Source organism: Parasteatoda tepidariorum, chromosome 11 (assembly GCF_982258835.1).
Source record: "Parasteatoda tepidariorum strain Cologne lab strain chromosome 11, Ptep-v5.0, whole genome shotgun sequence".
Taxonomy (NCBI): Eukaryota; Metazoa; Arthropoda; class Arachnida; order Araneae; family Theridiidae; genus Parasteatoda; species Parasteatoda tepidariorum.
The window spans coordinates 98785810-98804461 of NC_141765.1; the positions used below are offsets into that span (position 1 = coordinate 98785810).

An 18652-nucleotide genomic window follows, 5' to 3' on the forward strand; every position below is an offset into this window, starting at 1 on the left:
ACAAAAAGAATTAAAAAGAACTACATTTACACGAAAAGAATGACAAAATTACATTCACACAAAAAGAATGACAAAATTACATTCACACAAAAAGAATGACAAAATTACATTTACACAAAAAGAATTTAAAAAAACTACATTTACCCAAAAAGAATTAAAGAAAACTACATTTACACAAAAAGAATTAAAAAGAACTACATTTACACAAAAAGAATGACAAAATTACATTTACACAAAAAGAATGACAAAATTACATTCACACAAAAGGAATGACAAAATTACATTTACACAAAAAGAATTAAAAAGAACTACATTTACACAAAAAGAATGACAAAATTACATTCACACAAAAAGAATGACAAAATTACATTTACACAAAAAGAATTTAAAAAAACTACATTTACACAAAAAGAATTAAAGAAAACTACATTTACACAAAAAGAATGACAAAATTACATTTACACAAAAAGAATGACAAAATTACATTTACACAAAAAGAATGACAAAATTACATTTACACAAAAAGAATGACAAAATTACATTTACACAAAAAGAATTTAAAAAAACTACATTTACACAAAAAGAATGACAAAATTACATTTACACAAAAAGAATGACAAAATTACATTCACACAAAAAGAATGACAAAATTACATTCACACAAAAAGAATGACAAAATTACATTCACACAAAAAGAATTAAAAAAACTACATTTACACAAAAAGAATTAAAAAAAACTACATTTACACAAAAAGAATTAAAAAAAACTACATTTACGCAAAAAGAATGACAAAATTACATTTACACAAAAAGAATTAAAAAAAACTACATTTACACAAAAAGAATGACAAAATTACATTTACACAAAAAGAATGATAAAATTACATTTACACAAAAAGAATTAAAAAAAACTACATTTACACAAAAAGAATGACAAAATTACATTCACACAAAAAGAATGACAAAATTACATTTACACAAAAAGAATTTAAAAAAACTACATTTACACAAAAAGAATGACAAAATTACATTTACACAAAAAGAATGACAAAATTACATTTACACAAAAAGAATGACAAAATTACATTCACACAAAAAGAATTAAAAAAACTACATTTACACAAAAAGAATGACAAAATTACATTTACACAAAAAGAATGACAAAATTACATTTACACAAAAAGAATTAAAAAAAACTACATTTACACAAAAAGAATGACAAAATTACATTTACACAAAAAGAATTAAAAAGAACTACATTTACACAAAAAGAATGACAAAATTACATTTACACAAAAAGAATGACAAAATTACATTTACACAAAAAGAATGACAAAATTACATTCACACAAAAAGAATGACAAAATTACATTTACACAAAAAGAATGACAAAATTACATTCACACAAAAAGAATGACAAAATTACATTTACACAAAAAGAATTAAAAAGAACTACATTTACACGAAAAGAATGACAAAATTACATTCACACAAAAAGAATGACAAAATTACATTCACACAAAAAGAATGACAAAATTACATTTACACAAAAAGAATTTAAAAAAACTACATTTACCCAAAAAGAATTAAAGAAAACTACATTTACACAAAAAGAATTAAAAAGAACTACATTTACACAAAAAGAATGACAAAATTACATTTACACAAAAAGAATGACAAAATTACATTCACACAAAAGGAATGACAAAATTACATTTACACAAAAAGAATTAAAAAGAACTACATTTACACAAAAAGAATGACAAAATTACATTCACACAAAAAGAATGACAAAATTACATTTACACAAAAAGAATTTAAAAAAACTACATTTACACAAAAAGAATTAAAGAAAACTACATTTACACAAAAAGAATGACAAAATTACATTTACACAAAAAGAATGACAAAATTACATTTACACAAAAAGAATGACAAAATTACATTTACACAAAAAGAATGACAAAATTACATTTACACAAAAAGAATTTAAAAAAACTACATTTACACAAAAAGAATGACAAAATTACATTTACACAAAAAGAATGACAAAATTACATTCACACAAAAAGAATGACAAAATTACATTCACACAAAAAGAATGACAAAATTACATTCACACAAAAAGAATTAAAAAAACTACATTTACACAAAAAGAATTAAAAAAAACTACATTTACACAAAAAGAATTAAAAAAAACTACATTTACGCAAAAAGAATGACAAAATTACATTTACACAAAAAGAATTAAAAAAAACTACATTTACACAAAAAGAATGACAAAATTACATTTACACAAAAAGAATGATAAAATTACATTTACACAAAAAGAATTAAAAAAAACTACATTTACACAAAAAGAATGACAAAATTACATTCACACAAAAAGAATGACAAAATTACATTTACACAAAAAGAATTTAAAAAAACTACATTTACACAAAAAGAATGACAAAATTACATTTACACAAAAAGAATGACAAAATTACATTTACACAAAAAGAATGACAAAATTACATTCACACAAAAAGAATTAAAAAAACTACATTTACACAAAAAGAATGACAAAATTACATTTACACAAAAAGAATGACAAAATTACATTTACACAAAAAGAATTAAAAAAAACTACATTTACACAAAAAGAATGACAAAATTACATTCACACAAAAAGAATGACAAAATTACATTTACACAAAAAGAATTAAAAAAACTACATTTACACAAAAAGAATTTAAAAAAAACTACATTTACACAAAAAGAATGACCAAATTACATTTACGCAAAAAGAATGAGAAAATTACATTTACACAAAAAGGTCACCAATGCTGGGAGAGTTGTTACCGACCATGTCAACCGTCATCTATGAAAAGGTCCCCCAACATAGAATCGAGTTAACATGTCTTATATACTAGTGAATTGGAATTATATTTTTGTAGTGGTAGATACACTACAAGGACATTGAAAAAATATAAAAACGTTGATCACAAATCAAAAATAAATATGACAGATGCATGCACACAAAAACAGGTACGTATAAATTAGAAACACAACACTGATATTTATGTGACACTGTAAACTAATTCACCGTAATACATATGACACCGTGAGTTACATATATGGGGCAAAGGACGCCTAAAAATTTACCGGCAATTCAAAGAACCAGAATTAGAAAAAAAATGAAGGTTTTGCAGCGTTCTATTCAGCTCAAAAGAAAATAAACCACATAAAAATTGAAGCAAAATTCGTCAATCTATGTGTAGCAATTTATTTTTTCTAAGCCACCATCATTTCCACGCGACAACAACGCAGCTAAGTCCGCGAGATCAAAATTAACACTACGAAACAAATATCACATGCAGCAAAAATGCTGGGTAGTCTGAGAAAAAAATTAACACAACGCTTGTACAAATATTTTATTTAGAATTTTCTGATATGCAACAGAAAACATTGTTCTTAAGTTTTCTTTGCTAGCTTAGCTGTTTATTGATGAACTTTCTAACAAATTTCAAAATTTAATATAAAAATACATTTTTGATTCCCTAAGCAGAACATAGCAGCCTAAAATTCATATATCTTTTTATGTTCCTATAACTGGTCTTTCAAATCAGTTAGGAGAACCATCTGTTGACGAATTTCGTAAAGAAATTTTAAATTTGATGAAAAATACTAATTCGAAATACTTCTCTATTCTCACAACTGAATTAGCATTAAATTTTACTCAAAATTGTTCCAGTATTTATACATCTTCGAGTCACAAACGAGAAATATCCTACGGGATTCAATCTTAGTGACATTTTTGAGTAAAAATATTAGACAGTTTATTTTATTGAGTTCGGAAGCTGTTACCGTGCATAGCAAATAGAAATTTTTTAAGTTGATCCGTATAAATACGTAATCAAGTGCTCTTCGCATGGATAACAGGACAGATTAAAAGTTGTTATATCGTTTAAGTTCAAAACTGTGTTTCTATAAATTTTTTATTTGTCTTTACTTCAGATATTAAAAAAATAATATTAAGCTAGTCCCTTTAAATATAATATTTTAAAACTTATAAATTCTTTGCATTACGATTGATTCATGTGTTGGACAATAGAATTTGGTACTGATTTGAATCAACAGTTGTTTCTATCGAAATAAATTAAAATTATAATGAATAATTGTTTTTTAAATTTCAGTTTGTTTTGTTTCACTATGATATGCCATAAGTTAAACATTTCTTGTAAAACCTAACGCATTCATTACTAAGGAAGTAAGATTATCCAATTGAAGAAAACATTTCTTTTGGAGTTACTTAAAATTTACCATAGTTTAAAGTATCTATAGCAATTAACAACGTATGCAATGTAATTATATGAAAGCTATAATAAGTTTAATTATTTACTTATTATAATTTTCGTATAGTTCATTAATGAGAAAGAATAATAAATTTTTTTCTATCACATTTGATAAAAGAAAAATAGTGGTAGTTAAGCAAACTTATTTTCAATTTTTTTGAAATTTAAAATTTATTTAATGCATTTGATTCGAGTCACATGATTTGCAATTAAGTCGTTTAAGTCATGATACTCCGATCAATGATCCAAATTACTAGATTTGAAATGAGATTTGAATCACTGATCCGAATCACATAATTTGAATAGTGATGTGAATCACTTCATAAGAATCTGATAATCAGATCATTTGATTTGAAACAATGATTTGAATAAATTAATTCGAATTATTGAAGAAAATGACGATTCGAATAATTTATCTGAATCATTTTTATTCGAAAAGCGATTCAAATCACATGAGTTGAATCAGTGATCTGAATCATGTGATTCAAATCACTTATTTGAGTCACTTGATTTGAATAGTGATCCAAATCACTTATAAGAATCAGTGATTTGAGTAACTAATTTCGAATCACTGATCTAAATAATGATTCGAATCACTGATCTTAATTGCATAATTCGAATCACTGATCTTAATTGCATAATTTGAATCATTGTTCCAAATCGCATAATTTGAATCATTGTTCCAAATCGCATAGTCTGAACCCTTGATCCGAATCGCATAATTTGAATCATTGATCCGTTGATCTGAATCTCTTGATTCGAATAGTTTATCTGAATAACATGATTCGAGTAACTGATTAGAATCAAGTGAATTAGAACGAAGATTCAAATTAACCCTTTACCTGCAGAGTAAAATTGACGTGATTCTCTCCCCAGTGCCACCGTTTTTCGCTCAGCTGCGCTTTGTTACGCGTTCTGGTAGGGGAAAAAGATGCACGCTTTGCAATTTAAAAACAGTTTACTTTCACAAGAAAAGAAAAAAAGAGAATTTATAAAACTATGATGTGCCAATCAAGAAGAAAAGTTTGTTAAATAAAGATGACCAGTGTAGATGGACATTTATTTGTTGCCTTGAGTGTGGGGATTCTTCGATCTGACCAAGAGACGAGTAAAACAATGGATACAGTATGTCTGAAAGAGAGAGATGGATGAAGAAATTTGTATCTCAAAGACATTACCTGCTTCATCTACTCAGAAGGGTATCCTTTAAGAACGAAAATCATACTAATGGAGTTTTAGTTAAAACATGTGTCTAATACACATCTAAACATTTCATAGCTTGTTCAATCGTAGCCTATATTAAATTTAATGTTGCTTTAATAGGGGAAATTTTATTGGTGTTGTTGTAGTTAATTTATGGGCTATTGGCGACGGATCTGGGAAACATCTCTGAGGATGATCAGCAAGACATGCCTTCACAGTTTTGATTCTCTGCAGAGGGAATGGCACCTCCCCTTCGGTAACCAGACGACCTGCACCCGAAGTCGAGAACTTTACGGTAGAACAGCTTAACGAGGACTGATATGGCGCATCCTCGGTCTCTAAGCAGAGTGATCAAGGTGGTCACCCTACCCGCAGCCAGTGATGCTTGACTTCGGTGTTCTACGCGGAACTCTGTAAAACCAGTCCACTGCGGGACACTTTATGGTCGGAAAGCATCAACTTTGAATGCATGATGTTCCAACTTCACGAAAAGGTAATTTTCACCATTAGAAAAGGTAAATAAAAGACCTTACCTTTATTTGGATGAGTGTCTTCTTTCCGATATCAGGGATTAGGCTGAGTTCTTATAGAGAATTTATATAAATTACAAGCACCTAAATCTTTCATAAGAAACTCTACTCGATTTTATAAATGAAAAAAGATATTTTAATTAATAACATTTAAATGTAAAGCACATAGACGAACAAAACTAAAAGAAAACAAACAGAGCAATTCAAAATAACGTCTTTGCTTTCACATTGTTGTAAAGCTAGCTGAAATCATTTACGAGTAATACTGTTCTAAGTTACTTTTTATTCTCGGTTTTCCGACACATGATATTAAGGGTCAACTTGAACGGTGAGAGTCTCTGAACCTTTAAAATTGGCTACATATGATTTTCTAATGTAATAGTGGACACCACTTCAGATCGATCCGCTCTACAACCCCCGAGATAGCTTGTCTCTAACGATTTTTTTTAACATTAAAAGTCGATTTTTTTTTCATAAAAAACTACTATCATTTTGTTCATAAAATGTGCAAGTTTTATATTTCTAGAGAGGAACATTTTGTTAATATGTTAATCATTGCATAATGAAAGATTAACATAGGATTTATATGTTTGAAGGATAGGGCTTATATGCCCTTATATGTTTGAGGATAAATCAGCAATATTTGAAAAAAAAAATTTAAACTTAGAAATACAAAACACGTTTGATTCAATAAAAAATAATAATTGATGAGAAGACATTTTACTTGTTAATGATGAAAAACGATAATCTTACATCACTCTAACGGCTCAAATTGGAAGCTGTTTTATTATCCAGGGTTTTATTTTTCTACAGGCAGCATTATTAGAATTTCGATGTACATGTTAGCATTTATAACTAGTAACATCTAATCTTATTTATTCATTTTTTTTCATATTTACATTTATTCATATTCACTTTAGACATGAAGTAAAGCACGAGTTTATAAAATGAAAATCGCACAAGAGATGAATTAAGTTTTCTACAACTATAGATAAGCAGCCATTATTTGAAGCAAGAAAGTTGAAAAATCGCGATTAAAGTGATTAGAATTGCTACAACTTGCTACAAATGAATTGAACAAAAGAATAAAATTCGTGATTTTTAAAGAAGGCTTTCCTTTCCGCGTGATTTTTAAAAACTTATTTATCAAAATTCGTTTAAAAATTTATTTATTGTTTTCGTTAATATCTATTATTTACAAAATGTTATGATTTTACAAAACAAGAAGAATAAAAATCGGGATATTTAAATAGCTTTCTTTTCCACACTATTATTTTTAAATATTTTTTTAATGTAATTAAAATATCAATATTGTAGATTTATTTCGTAACATTTTTAATCCCTTTTGCTCTCAGCACTATTATAAAACATAAAGTAAATTAAATATAGAATTTCTTTAGAAATTTTTTTAGTGTGTTTATTATTAAAATTTATTGATTATTTACAGCATAATTAGTAAATTAGTGTGATTTAATGCAGCCTGCAGCCACATGCTAGGAACTGAACAAGACGAAGAACAGCATTCTTTTCGTCATTCTTTTTTTAATATTAATTTAATTAGCAATTTAATTGTAAATTGGATGTTTCATAATTACGAGATCCACAATTTTTTTTTTTTTTTTTTTTTTTTTAATTCTTGACAATGTAGAGAAACTACACATAGGTAGTCTTAAAGTACCATTTAAAAAAACAAACTTATTAAAGATTGACGCAATGTAGCATAAAAATACTTAAAAGCAAACTTTTTAATACATTTTAAAAGTGTTCGCTTTTCATTCCATACCATTTTTCACTTGCAATAATAAAATTGTATATTATTTAATTATAACAAAAAATTTATGAACTCAAAGGACGGTGTTATTTTTTGTAATAATTGCATAAAATTTCGTAAGCTTAGCTCGCATATTATGAAAATACGGAAATTTTCATAAAATAAATAAATAATAAAAACTTGTTATACGATTTTTTTCCTAAAACATCAAATATATTCAATAAAATAAAAGTTTTAGGAGCAATTTTTCATTAACAAGCACGTTAAAAATAGACAACAAAAAAACTTCATTAAAATTGAGGAAAACATACATTTTTAAAGTAGTTCTTTCCCACCTGCGCTGACAAAAATATTTTTTCCTAATTTTGCAGTATAATTTTTTGAAAATTTTCAAATCAGTTTTTCTTTCACGAGTTGCTAACTACAATTTCCGACAAAAAAAAAAAAATAAATAAATTTTTCTTTATTGCTTTATTCCGCGCATGGGCAATATCAAAATAAGTACTTAATACGCTCACATCTCGCTCAATTTTTAACGATTTTTTTTGTTCAATTTTAAAATCATTATCTTGTAATTAATTTAAAATTGCTTTGAAACTTTTATTCAATTTCATTCAATATTTTTAAGCTATAGCAAAAAGCAGTTACAAAATAATCCTCAAATTGGGACAGTGTATGTTCCACACTTACATAACTGTAAGATTACGCAAATGTTGAATAGTGAAAAATTCTTTTGATTGTGGTATTACCTTTTATATGATGTTTACAGGAATGTAACGGTAATTAAAAAAAAAAAGTTATGATATATTTTACAAAAGCAGAAATTAATACTTTAGTTTTTTTTAATGATACTGAATCTAATTTTATCGAAAAATCATTACTTTAATAACAACAAAAAGTTTATCTTACGTTACTCAAACTATTAGTACAGTAACATATTTGCAAGGATCTCAAAAGTATTATATTAAGTTTTACTAAATTCTGCCAAATAGTTCTTTCCTTATTATTTTAATTAACGTTAGAGCCGAGTATAAACCACCTCCACCATCGAAGTTACAGCACTGCAACGTACAAGCCGAGCATTAACTCCGGGAGCTACCAGCACTGTAACTTACAGGCATTGCTTCAACCGCAGTCGATGCGAGGCTAAGTAACATTGGAGTCGAGCATACAAGATATAGGGAGAGTGTAAACTAATAGTAGGAATTGAAAAATGTGTTATTTCCAGCTGTTATAGATTCAAAGTGGTTGAGCAGTTTGTCAAATATTGATATTCTAAAAGATATAGGATGAGCGATTTCAACTTTAATCCATTAAATTTTATTTTGATATGGTTAATCGACTATACAAGCTACTAGCTGTTTCATTATGCTTAAGTGGAATTTAAAAAAATTTTGTTAAGGAAATTTTGTTGAAATTACTTTAAATAGCTGCCCCGTACATTGCAGGAAAGATGAGATTTTTCTTATAAGCAATTACATCAATTTTTAAATTTCGGGAAAAAAAGTTGTTTTAAAAAGTTGTTCAAGAAATTGAACGAATTTCTTGAATTTATGCAACTTTTTCAAAAAAGAAAACACTGAAAATCGGTAGATTTGCCAAGTTTAATAAATATGTGATAAAATAAAATTCCTTTAACTACTAAATTAAATGCAAAATATAGATTATGAATATCTGAGAAGTTATAAGAAGTAGTTAGAATAACTGCTCAGTTATTAGTATACTAAGAAGTTAGGGTGCATTTTTCGGGTAAATTAAAAGACTTTGAAAACAAACAAAAAACTTCATACAAGGGATTTTAATTCATAAATACTCAATGTATTTTAGGTTCTTTTCAAAAGATAAATCACAAACAGAAAGAAAAGGGCTAAAAGAATCAACAAAAAAAACTTTTTTAAATTTTCAGAAATTTGAAAAATTTAAATGTTTGATTTCAGGATATGAAACGAATGAATAAATCTAAAAGATATGTATTGAACGTGCGTGACAGATAGATAATGTATAAAAAGAAAGTTCACAATACAGCCAAAAAAAGTTGATTCACAAACCTTCTGATCCGATTGCATATGTAGTTTGGGATACAATAAATTATGAGATCACAAGAATGATAAAATGTTAGATTTACAAGCACGGAAAAGAAATTAAAAAAGGAAAAAGAAACGGTGATATTTAAAAAATATAAAACACAACATTCGACTTAAATTGACCACACAAAACAAAATCATCACTCAGAAAAATATTTTGCGGAATTAGTCTATGCTAAATGCGATAAATTGCAAAATATTTTTTTAATTTAGAAATAAATTAAAAATTAAATTGAAAGAGGATGTGTATAAAGACAGTATTACATTTTATCGAAATAAAACAATGCATTATATAATAGGAATTCAAGAAAATTGAACACCCATATGCTATAAAATAACCTATCTTGATCAAATAAAAAATACTGAAACTTTGAATGATTGACCAGAGGGATAGTATTTATTATGTTCGATTTCAATTATTAAGGAAAATAATATGCATATAAAGCCCAGAAATTATGCTACATATGGAATTTATGAACGTCGAATTCACTGCATGAAATACAGCAATTTGTAAAAACAATTTCCGCATTCTTAGCTGTCAATAACTACGATAAATTTAGGAAAATTTTTTAATAGTAACTCTTACAGAAACATTGTTTCACTTTTTCGTCTTAAGTAAATCTTTAATAATACAGGTTAAAATTGAGTTTTATGTTGTTTCAGGTGAAACAGGTTCGACTGAAAAAATAAATAAATGCAACACAAAGATGAATTCGAACACATTTAAAATGATTCTGAAGCAATAAGAGGAGTACACTTTCTATGAAAAGAATATAAACTTTAAATAATTTCCCTGAATTAGCTAAATTTGTTGATCAAGAATTATATTTACGAAATTTCAGCTCTTTTTATTTGCCAATCTATTTTTTTTTAAAAATCTGTAGTTTTCTGAACATGCAATTGATAAAAACTTGACATTTAATGTTTCTTTCCATTACACATTATTTTTTATTTCTGCTCCTTGAAATTATATGAATAGCATACCCTTTCCTAGCGTGAATAAAAATATGGCCAATAAGCTTACCATAAATGTATGGTGTACATTTCCATAAGCAGGGCCGTCCCTGCTAAGCATTCGCCATCTCGCCAAATGCGATAAAATCATAAATTTGGCGAAAGTATTAGCAAATGATTTTTCCCACTGGAAAGAAAAATGTACATTTAACTCGATCCTCACAATTAGTATTTTTCATTCGACATTGCGTAACTCAAAGTTATTTTTAAAACAGAGACAACCACGTACTACTTATTAACCACCTAAACAAAGAATACGTAATAACAACTTTACTATGACCTCCTATTTTTACTTGAAATATTACTCAAATTTCAGTTTTTATTTACTCATTTTCAATAAGCGCCTTCAATTATCAATAAATGCCTGTTACAAAAATTAAGTACTATAGCGATATTTTAGGGCGCAAGACCTTATATATCCTACTACTATTACACATCCGCCGACAATCAAACCCATATGAAAAATAATGTGAGAAAACTGAATCCTCCATATTTAGAATTTCATACAGTAGCGTTTCTATTTAGGTTATGGAGTTTTTTCCTCATTATTGATACTACGATCATTCAACAAAAATTAATTCCAAGGAGTGATATAACCTCTGTCTCTAAAATTAACATTTTTGTTACGGCAGCCACGAAAGTGACATTGCATCGTACAGCTGATGATTGGATTTTCTTGTTTAAGTGATTCATTAAGATTTTGCAAGCATTGTAACAAAAATTGCAATTGACTAGCAAAAGCGTAAGCACATTCCAAATGTACTTTTCTACTCCAAATGTACTGCAATGGGTTTTTATTCAGGAGAATTTTCATATATGTATCAATACAAATAGGAATTTTCATTCCTATTTGTATTTATTTTTAACGTATTAAATTGAAATGTTAACCAATTGACTCACGAAAATAAATAAATGTAAATCGAGTAAAAACAAAACAGTTGTATAGTATCACCGGATAATTATATTTTTACATAGAATCTTATAGTGCATCTAATAATATGGTGAGGGACTGTATATGTACTAAAAGATGTTTGCTTACGCTTCTGCCTATACTTCCCACGTCCAAATTTCATTATCTACTAGCTGAATACCCGTTCTTAGTTCGGGAGGAATTAAAACAAAAATAATCAATAACTCAGTACCGAGAAACACTACGAAATCCAGTTCAAAACTGAAAATCCAATACCGATATAATTAAAGAGATTAGCCGAAAAACTGAGTAAGAAAGTTTTAGGGCTATTAGTGACTCAGAGAAAATAGCAAAAAGTGGTTGCATCAATATGGGTTTGTTTAATGTAACTGTTTTTGCCATCAGTTTAATCTTAGCATAATTAACCCATATTAACTTGATATATCAAGTTAGTCAGTGGTAAATAAAATGAAGCAAAAAATTATTAGTCCGCCTTCTAATAAATTGGTAAGAAAATAGTTCAGATACATCTTTTTTTTCGTTCTAAAAAAGTCACTTACCTGATTCTTCCACTACGTTTTTCAACTAATATGGCTAAAAATAATTAATTTTTTTTATTTAATATTTGTTGCCCTTTTCGGTGACTTTAAGTTTGTTTTTTTTAGTTCTTGCCATTCGAATAACTATAAAATGTTTTTAGCATCACTTGGCATGATACTATTGCTCGCAGTCAACTCATAATAGTTAAAATTTAATAATAGCAAGTAATATTCTCATGAACATATCCCTTTCGAGGGGCCGTAAAACAGTTATTTTAAAAGTATCGCTATTAAAATTGCTTAGTATTGCCGCTGTTTTAATAATAACTATATATCTATCAATATAATATTTTATACTTATATTAGTATATTAGGTACTTCTTACATAATCCTTCAACATTTGAATTTAGTGAAAAATACATTCATCAGTGGCAACCAACGAAATCTGAATTTTTTTTTTTTTTTTTTTAAATAGAACTGTTGTTAAAATTTGAAAAGGATTTTGGAGCATGGCCATTTCTATATCAGCCCTTTTATTTACTATTAAAATATAAGTTGTGGCGGAAAAGTTCTTTTATTGTTAATTCATTAAAATACTAATGCACTGTCTTTGCTACCACTGGAAAAAATATTTTCTGAAACTATGGAAATTCTTCTCAAAACTGCACCAATTACCAAGTAGTCTGTAGTACACAATAATTAAGCTTAGAATGGCGATATTCTACGGTTTTCCTAAATGAATTTCCAGTTTACCTTTTCTCCTTTAACTTTGCTTTTTAGCACATAGCTTTTTTTTTTTAAAATCAATAGAGCATTAGTATCAATAATAATACAGTGACTTTCTATGACTTCCCAAAACAATTATCTCTAATCCATTAATTTCGCTGCAGTACATAAGTTTTTTTTTATATTAATTAAAATTTTACCAACATTATTTAAGCATCGTTGTAATCAATGATAGTGTGATGATTTCTGACGTTTCTTTAAAATAAAAGAAAAATTCCATTACTTTTGCTTCCTAGTACATGGCTTATTTCTTTTACTTCAATTATATCAGCAATAAGGTGTCAAAAATATGGTGATTTTTTACGTTTCTACTGAACGAATTAGTACCACATTCCCATTAATTTTGCCTTTAAATACCTGAGCATTTTTTCTATTGACGCTGATTTTAAATAAACAAATTTTTTAGAAACACGTTTCAAAAGAAATTTAATAAATAAAAAAGAACAAGTCAACAAGTACCAGAAAACTTTAAAACTATAAATTTGGCGACATAGACCAAGCGTGATACCACATAATGTCGAACATTGAATCCATCTGACATAGTGAATTTAAATACGTGTAATTAACTATTATTTTTTGATCAAATAGAACTATAAGATAGAAATAATAACGAATGTGCTCTTTAAAATATGTGACGAATTGAATCGTCTACAGTTATATTTAAGACAATGACTAACGCTTAACCAATCAGAAAATTCCATTTCGTGTTCCGCTCATCCCGCTAGAATGATTAGTCGTCGAATGTTCTAATGTCGATAGTGACCCTCCTCGTGCTTTGAACTATCTGTGTGCGAAGTTTCATAGTTTTCGGTCAGATGGCTTTAAAGTCTATAAAGGACACACACACACAGAAACATTCATTTATATATAGATAAGTAATATAAATATTTAGATCTGTTGGTGAACAGAAGTAATTTTTCTAAGTAATCATTTCTTTTAAAACATATTGTTCAAACAAATATGAGTTCACAGCCCTATTTTAATATTTTCGCTCACCAAACGGGCGGAAATATTAAATGCTATTTTTGCTTGCTTCTCATTGTGAATGAAGTTCATCATTTTTCTAAATAATTTAGCAGGTCTAGCTGTAATTTATAACAGTATATTAATGTTATTTGTACAAAAATAATGATTGTAAAACGGTTAATAAGATTAGACCACCTTTTTAAATAACTATCATAAAATGTAGAGCAGAATTATATTATAATTTAAAAAAACAAACAAAAAACAATTCTTAGTTTCTAACTCTTTAATTAAAATTGTATTATGAGCAGTACAGGAAAAATAACTTTAAATTAGAGTTACAAAAATATTTATAGAAAAACATTATCTTTATGACTTTTATAAATTTTAGGCAGTCTGAAAACCAAAATAACATGGAAATAAATGAGAAAAAACTGGATCCTGCCCCGCAATTTTTTGACCAATAAAAATGCACAGACATCAAAGGAAAACTTCGACACAGACAATAGATTTTTATGTATAGTAAGAAATATGGTTTTCAGACAAAATATTACATACAACACTATCTAGTGAGTTTCATCTTATTTAATTGTTTTATAACCAGTGTTGAACAGCCTGTCCTTTTTTAGGGCTTTCAGCCATCAATGTTAAGCCCTATTGCCTTTTAATTTTGAATTCAGCCCATAGATTAAAGGAAAGCTTTGATCTAACAATGGAGTAAAGTATAGTCTTCCTAGAGGATTATTTCGAAGAAACTAAATCACATCATATGGAGAGGAAATTCATGACAGCCTATGATGGCTAGTCAAACAGCATGAGCAGTGTTTTCACTACAGCGCGAGAATCTCACATATTTTTTTCTTTTCTCGCATTAAAAAATTATTACCGCGAGAAATTCGAGCACTCTATAAATCAATTTCAAAATTCGCAAAAATTCTCGCATTTTGGAAAAAGCTTCGAATTACGTCATTTAGAATAAAATCAGTTTCACTTTTCTTCCTGGATCTTCATTATTTTCAACACTTGCCCCGTTATCTAGCTTCCCTATTTACCAGTAGGTATTGTTCAGAACCTTTTCGAACAACAGAACACAATCCCTCCGAACCATGGAACCCCTTTCAGAACACATTTCTCTGCAGCCACGTGTTTACTGTAGGTATGGTTTTTTACATAAGACGTTCAAATTTTTTCATGCACTAATGTAAGATGGACAAATACCTAGTAAAGGCAAAATCTTCTATGATGATGCAGCAAAAATATTCAATGCTTTAAAAAATAGAAGACGTTAAAAATGTATTATAATAAAAGAAATGATTTTTTTTCCAAGTCTATTTGTATTTTTTCAGTTTTTAGAAAGCTCACTTAACTTTCTGAAATCTCACCCTGTTTTTGAGAAAGGGTGAGAAATTGTCCCCCATTTTTTTTCTATGATGAAAACATTGATGAGGATCCTAACTTGTGATCCATTTTGTCACAGCAGAAATTTTTTGTCACCACTATTTTTGCGAGCAGAATTTGCATAGACTAACCATCATTGGGATTTTAATCTGAGTTGTTTCTTTTAAAGGTGAGTGCTCTGTTCCCTAAGTATCAATTTAATTTATTTAAATTCTATTTATTTTAAATATATAACTTAGTTAAAATTTAAATTCTCAATAGAAGTTAAAAGACTTTTTGAATATTAATAATAATAAAATTAAGCTGTATTCTTCAACCCTGATCTACCAAATTTTTCTGATCATAGATCCGCAATTTTGCGTAGAGCAAAGCATCTTGAATTGTAAGAAATAGCTTTAATGAAATAGAGTCTACGTCAATTGTAAATGCTTGTTTTGATTTTGTGGTCCAAGTTAAAAAGATATTCCACTACGTTAGAGCTTTTAACTTAAGGATTTTTAAAAACTCTTATTTTCACTTACGTAAGTTTGACATCTTTTCACGGGCGCATGCGCATTTCGCCAGAACTGACACATAATATTTGATGCCACACGCTTTTCAACCATTCAGAGGATATAGCCCTAATAAGGAAGGACATCTCTCGCAAACTAATGCTGCCTACCCCACTAATCATACTCGCCTGCTCTGTAATCATAACCATAATCAACCGCATGGACTATAATTTTTCCTTCAAAAACACTTTAGTCTCTTCCAATGTTTGCGCAATCAAATTACTCAACAATTGAGGGAAAGACTGAAAATTATTAAATTTGCACCCAGGGAGAGGGATTTTCTTCACCCTCGGTACAACCCCCTTTTGTTTTGGTTTGGAAATAGTATATTTTAAAATTCCAATTGAGCTATCCTACCCAAAAGGCCTCGCATGTCAAACGCAATTAATGTGCAATGGCATAAGTAGGATGACAATTCAATAAGTTCAGCTCATTTTTAAAGTCATGGTGAAACCAAGGATGGGCGGGGTATATAATAGAGGGATCGTTGATTAAATATCTTGCACGTCGAGGGGTCAGCATTGAAAAATAAATCTTTATAATACTTTGTTATAAAAAGAACATTATCAAATATTTCATTTTCGTTTCACTAATTCCTGAACAAAAATTAGAACTTAATGGTAACGCCAACGGACATTTAAGAGGTTTTTTCAGAAATTTAGATAAGACTTTTCGAATAAAAAGGTTAAAAAACGGAGCAAAAGTCGTAAATGTTTTCTATTTTCTTTAAGCTTTTTAGCAATTTTCTTAAGCAATTTTCATATTTTCAACAAGAAAAATCATGCTTTTAAAAAAAGTCCCAGTCCCGCCACAGCCAGGTAGAGGCACAATCCCCACCCCCACAGCCAGGTAGAGGCATAATCCCCACCCCCACAGCCAGGTAGAGGCATAATCCCCACCCCCACAGCCAGGTAGAGGCATAATCCCCACCCCCCACAGCCAGTTAGAGGCATAATCCCCACCCCCACAGCCAGGTAGAGGCACAATCCCCACCCCCACAGCCAGTTAGAGGCATAATCCCCACCCCCACAGCCAGGTAGAGGCAATCCCCACCCCCCCACAGCCAGTTAGAGGCATAATCCCCACCCCCCACAGCCAGTTAGAGGCACAATCCCCACCCCCACAGCCAGTTAGAGGCATAATCCCCACCCCCACAGCCAGGTAGAGGCATAATCCCCACCCCCCCACAGCCAGTTAGAGGCATAATCCCCACCCCCCACAGCCAGGTAGAGGCACAATCCCCACCCCCACAGCCAGTTAGAGGCATAATCCCCACCCCCACAGCCAGTTAGAGGCATAATCCCCACCCCCACAGCCAGTTAGAGGCATAATCCCCACCCCCCACAGCCAGTTAGAGGCACAATCCCCACCCCCACAGCCAGTTAGAGGCATAATCCCCACCCCCCACAGCCAGGTAGAGGCACAATCCCCACCCCCACAGCCAGTTAGAGGCATAATCCCCACCCCCACAGCCAGTTAGAGGCACAATCCCCACCCCCACAGCCAGTTAGAGGCACAATCCCCACCCGCCACAGCCAGGTAGAGGCCCAATCCCGTACCGACACAGACTGGGTAGAGGCCCGGCCCCGGCACGGTTGAGCCCCGGTTCCAGCTGGGGAGGGTAGAGAGCTTCAGTTCAAGCTGGGGAGGGTAGAGAGCTTCAGTTCAAGCTGGGGAGGGTAGAGAGCTTCAGTTCAAGCTGGGGAGGGTAGAGAGCTTCAGTTCAAGCTGGGGAGGGTAGAGAGCTTCAGTTCAAGCTGGGGAGGGTAGAGAGCTTCAGTTCAAGCTGGGGAGGGTAGAGAGCTTCAATTCAAGCTGGGGAGGGTAGAGAGCTTCAGTTCAAGCTGGGGAGGGTAGAGAGCTTCAGTTCCAGCTGGGGAGGGTAGAGAGCTTCAGTTCCAGCTGGGGAGGGTAGAGAGCTTCAGTTCTAGCTCGGGAGGGTAGAGAGCTTCAGTTCCAGCTGGGGAGGGTAGAGAGCTTCAGTTCTAGCTCGGGAGGGTAGAGAGCTTCAGTTCCAGCTCGGGAGGCTAGAGAGCTTCAGTTCCAGCTCGGGAGGGTAGAGTCCGAATCCCAGATCTCAGTTAAAGAAAGCCTTAACTAACCTGAATTTGAGAAAGCCCAATCCTGATCCTACACAGCCATGTAGAGGCCCAACACCGAACCTGCACAGCCGGGTAGTGACCCAGTCCCGTACCGACACAAACTGGGCAGAGCCCAAGTTCCAGCTCAGGTGGGTTGAGCCCCAGTCCGAGAGCTCATTTGAAGAAAGCCTTAACTAAGCTGAATTTGAGAGAGCCCTAACAGAACTCAAGTACGTGTGTATTAAAAGAGAGAGTTAGAGCCTTAAGAGGCCTCTATAATTCCCCTCTCCATGACCACAGCTAAGGCTTTTTATGGAAAAGTTTTTTGCCCGTTTGCATTTTAATATATTTTCAAAACATTAAAAACTTATTTTTTTTGACATGGGTTTCTCTAATGCCTTGTTAAATCACATGTTTATTTACTGAAAATTTAAATTATCAATAGAGGGGAGATATCTGAAATCTTGGACCAATTAGAAGCCAGT

General features: G+C 30.6%; 1 long non-coding RNA gene across 4 annotated transcripts in view; it reads right to left on the minus strand.

Moving 5' to 3' along the window:
• Window positions 1-18652, minus strand: part of LOC147801986 (uncharacterized) — a 39120-nt gene that overhangs the window by 10142 nt on the left and 10326 nt on the right. Inside the window, exon 1 of one of the 4 annotated variants that reach the window (XR_015430125.1) lies at window positions 449-1608. The exons of the other annotated variants lie outside the window; for them this stretch is intronic. This is a non-coding gene — a long non-coding RNA (uncharacterized LOC147801986). Of the gene's footprint in view, window positions 1-448; window positions 1609-18652 lie in introns of those variants that run through there. 4 annotated transcript variants of the gene reach the window in all.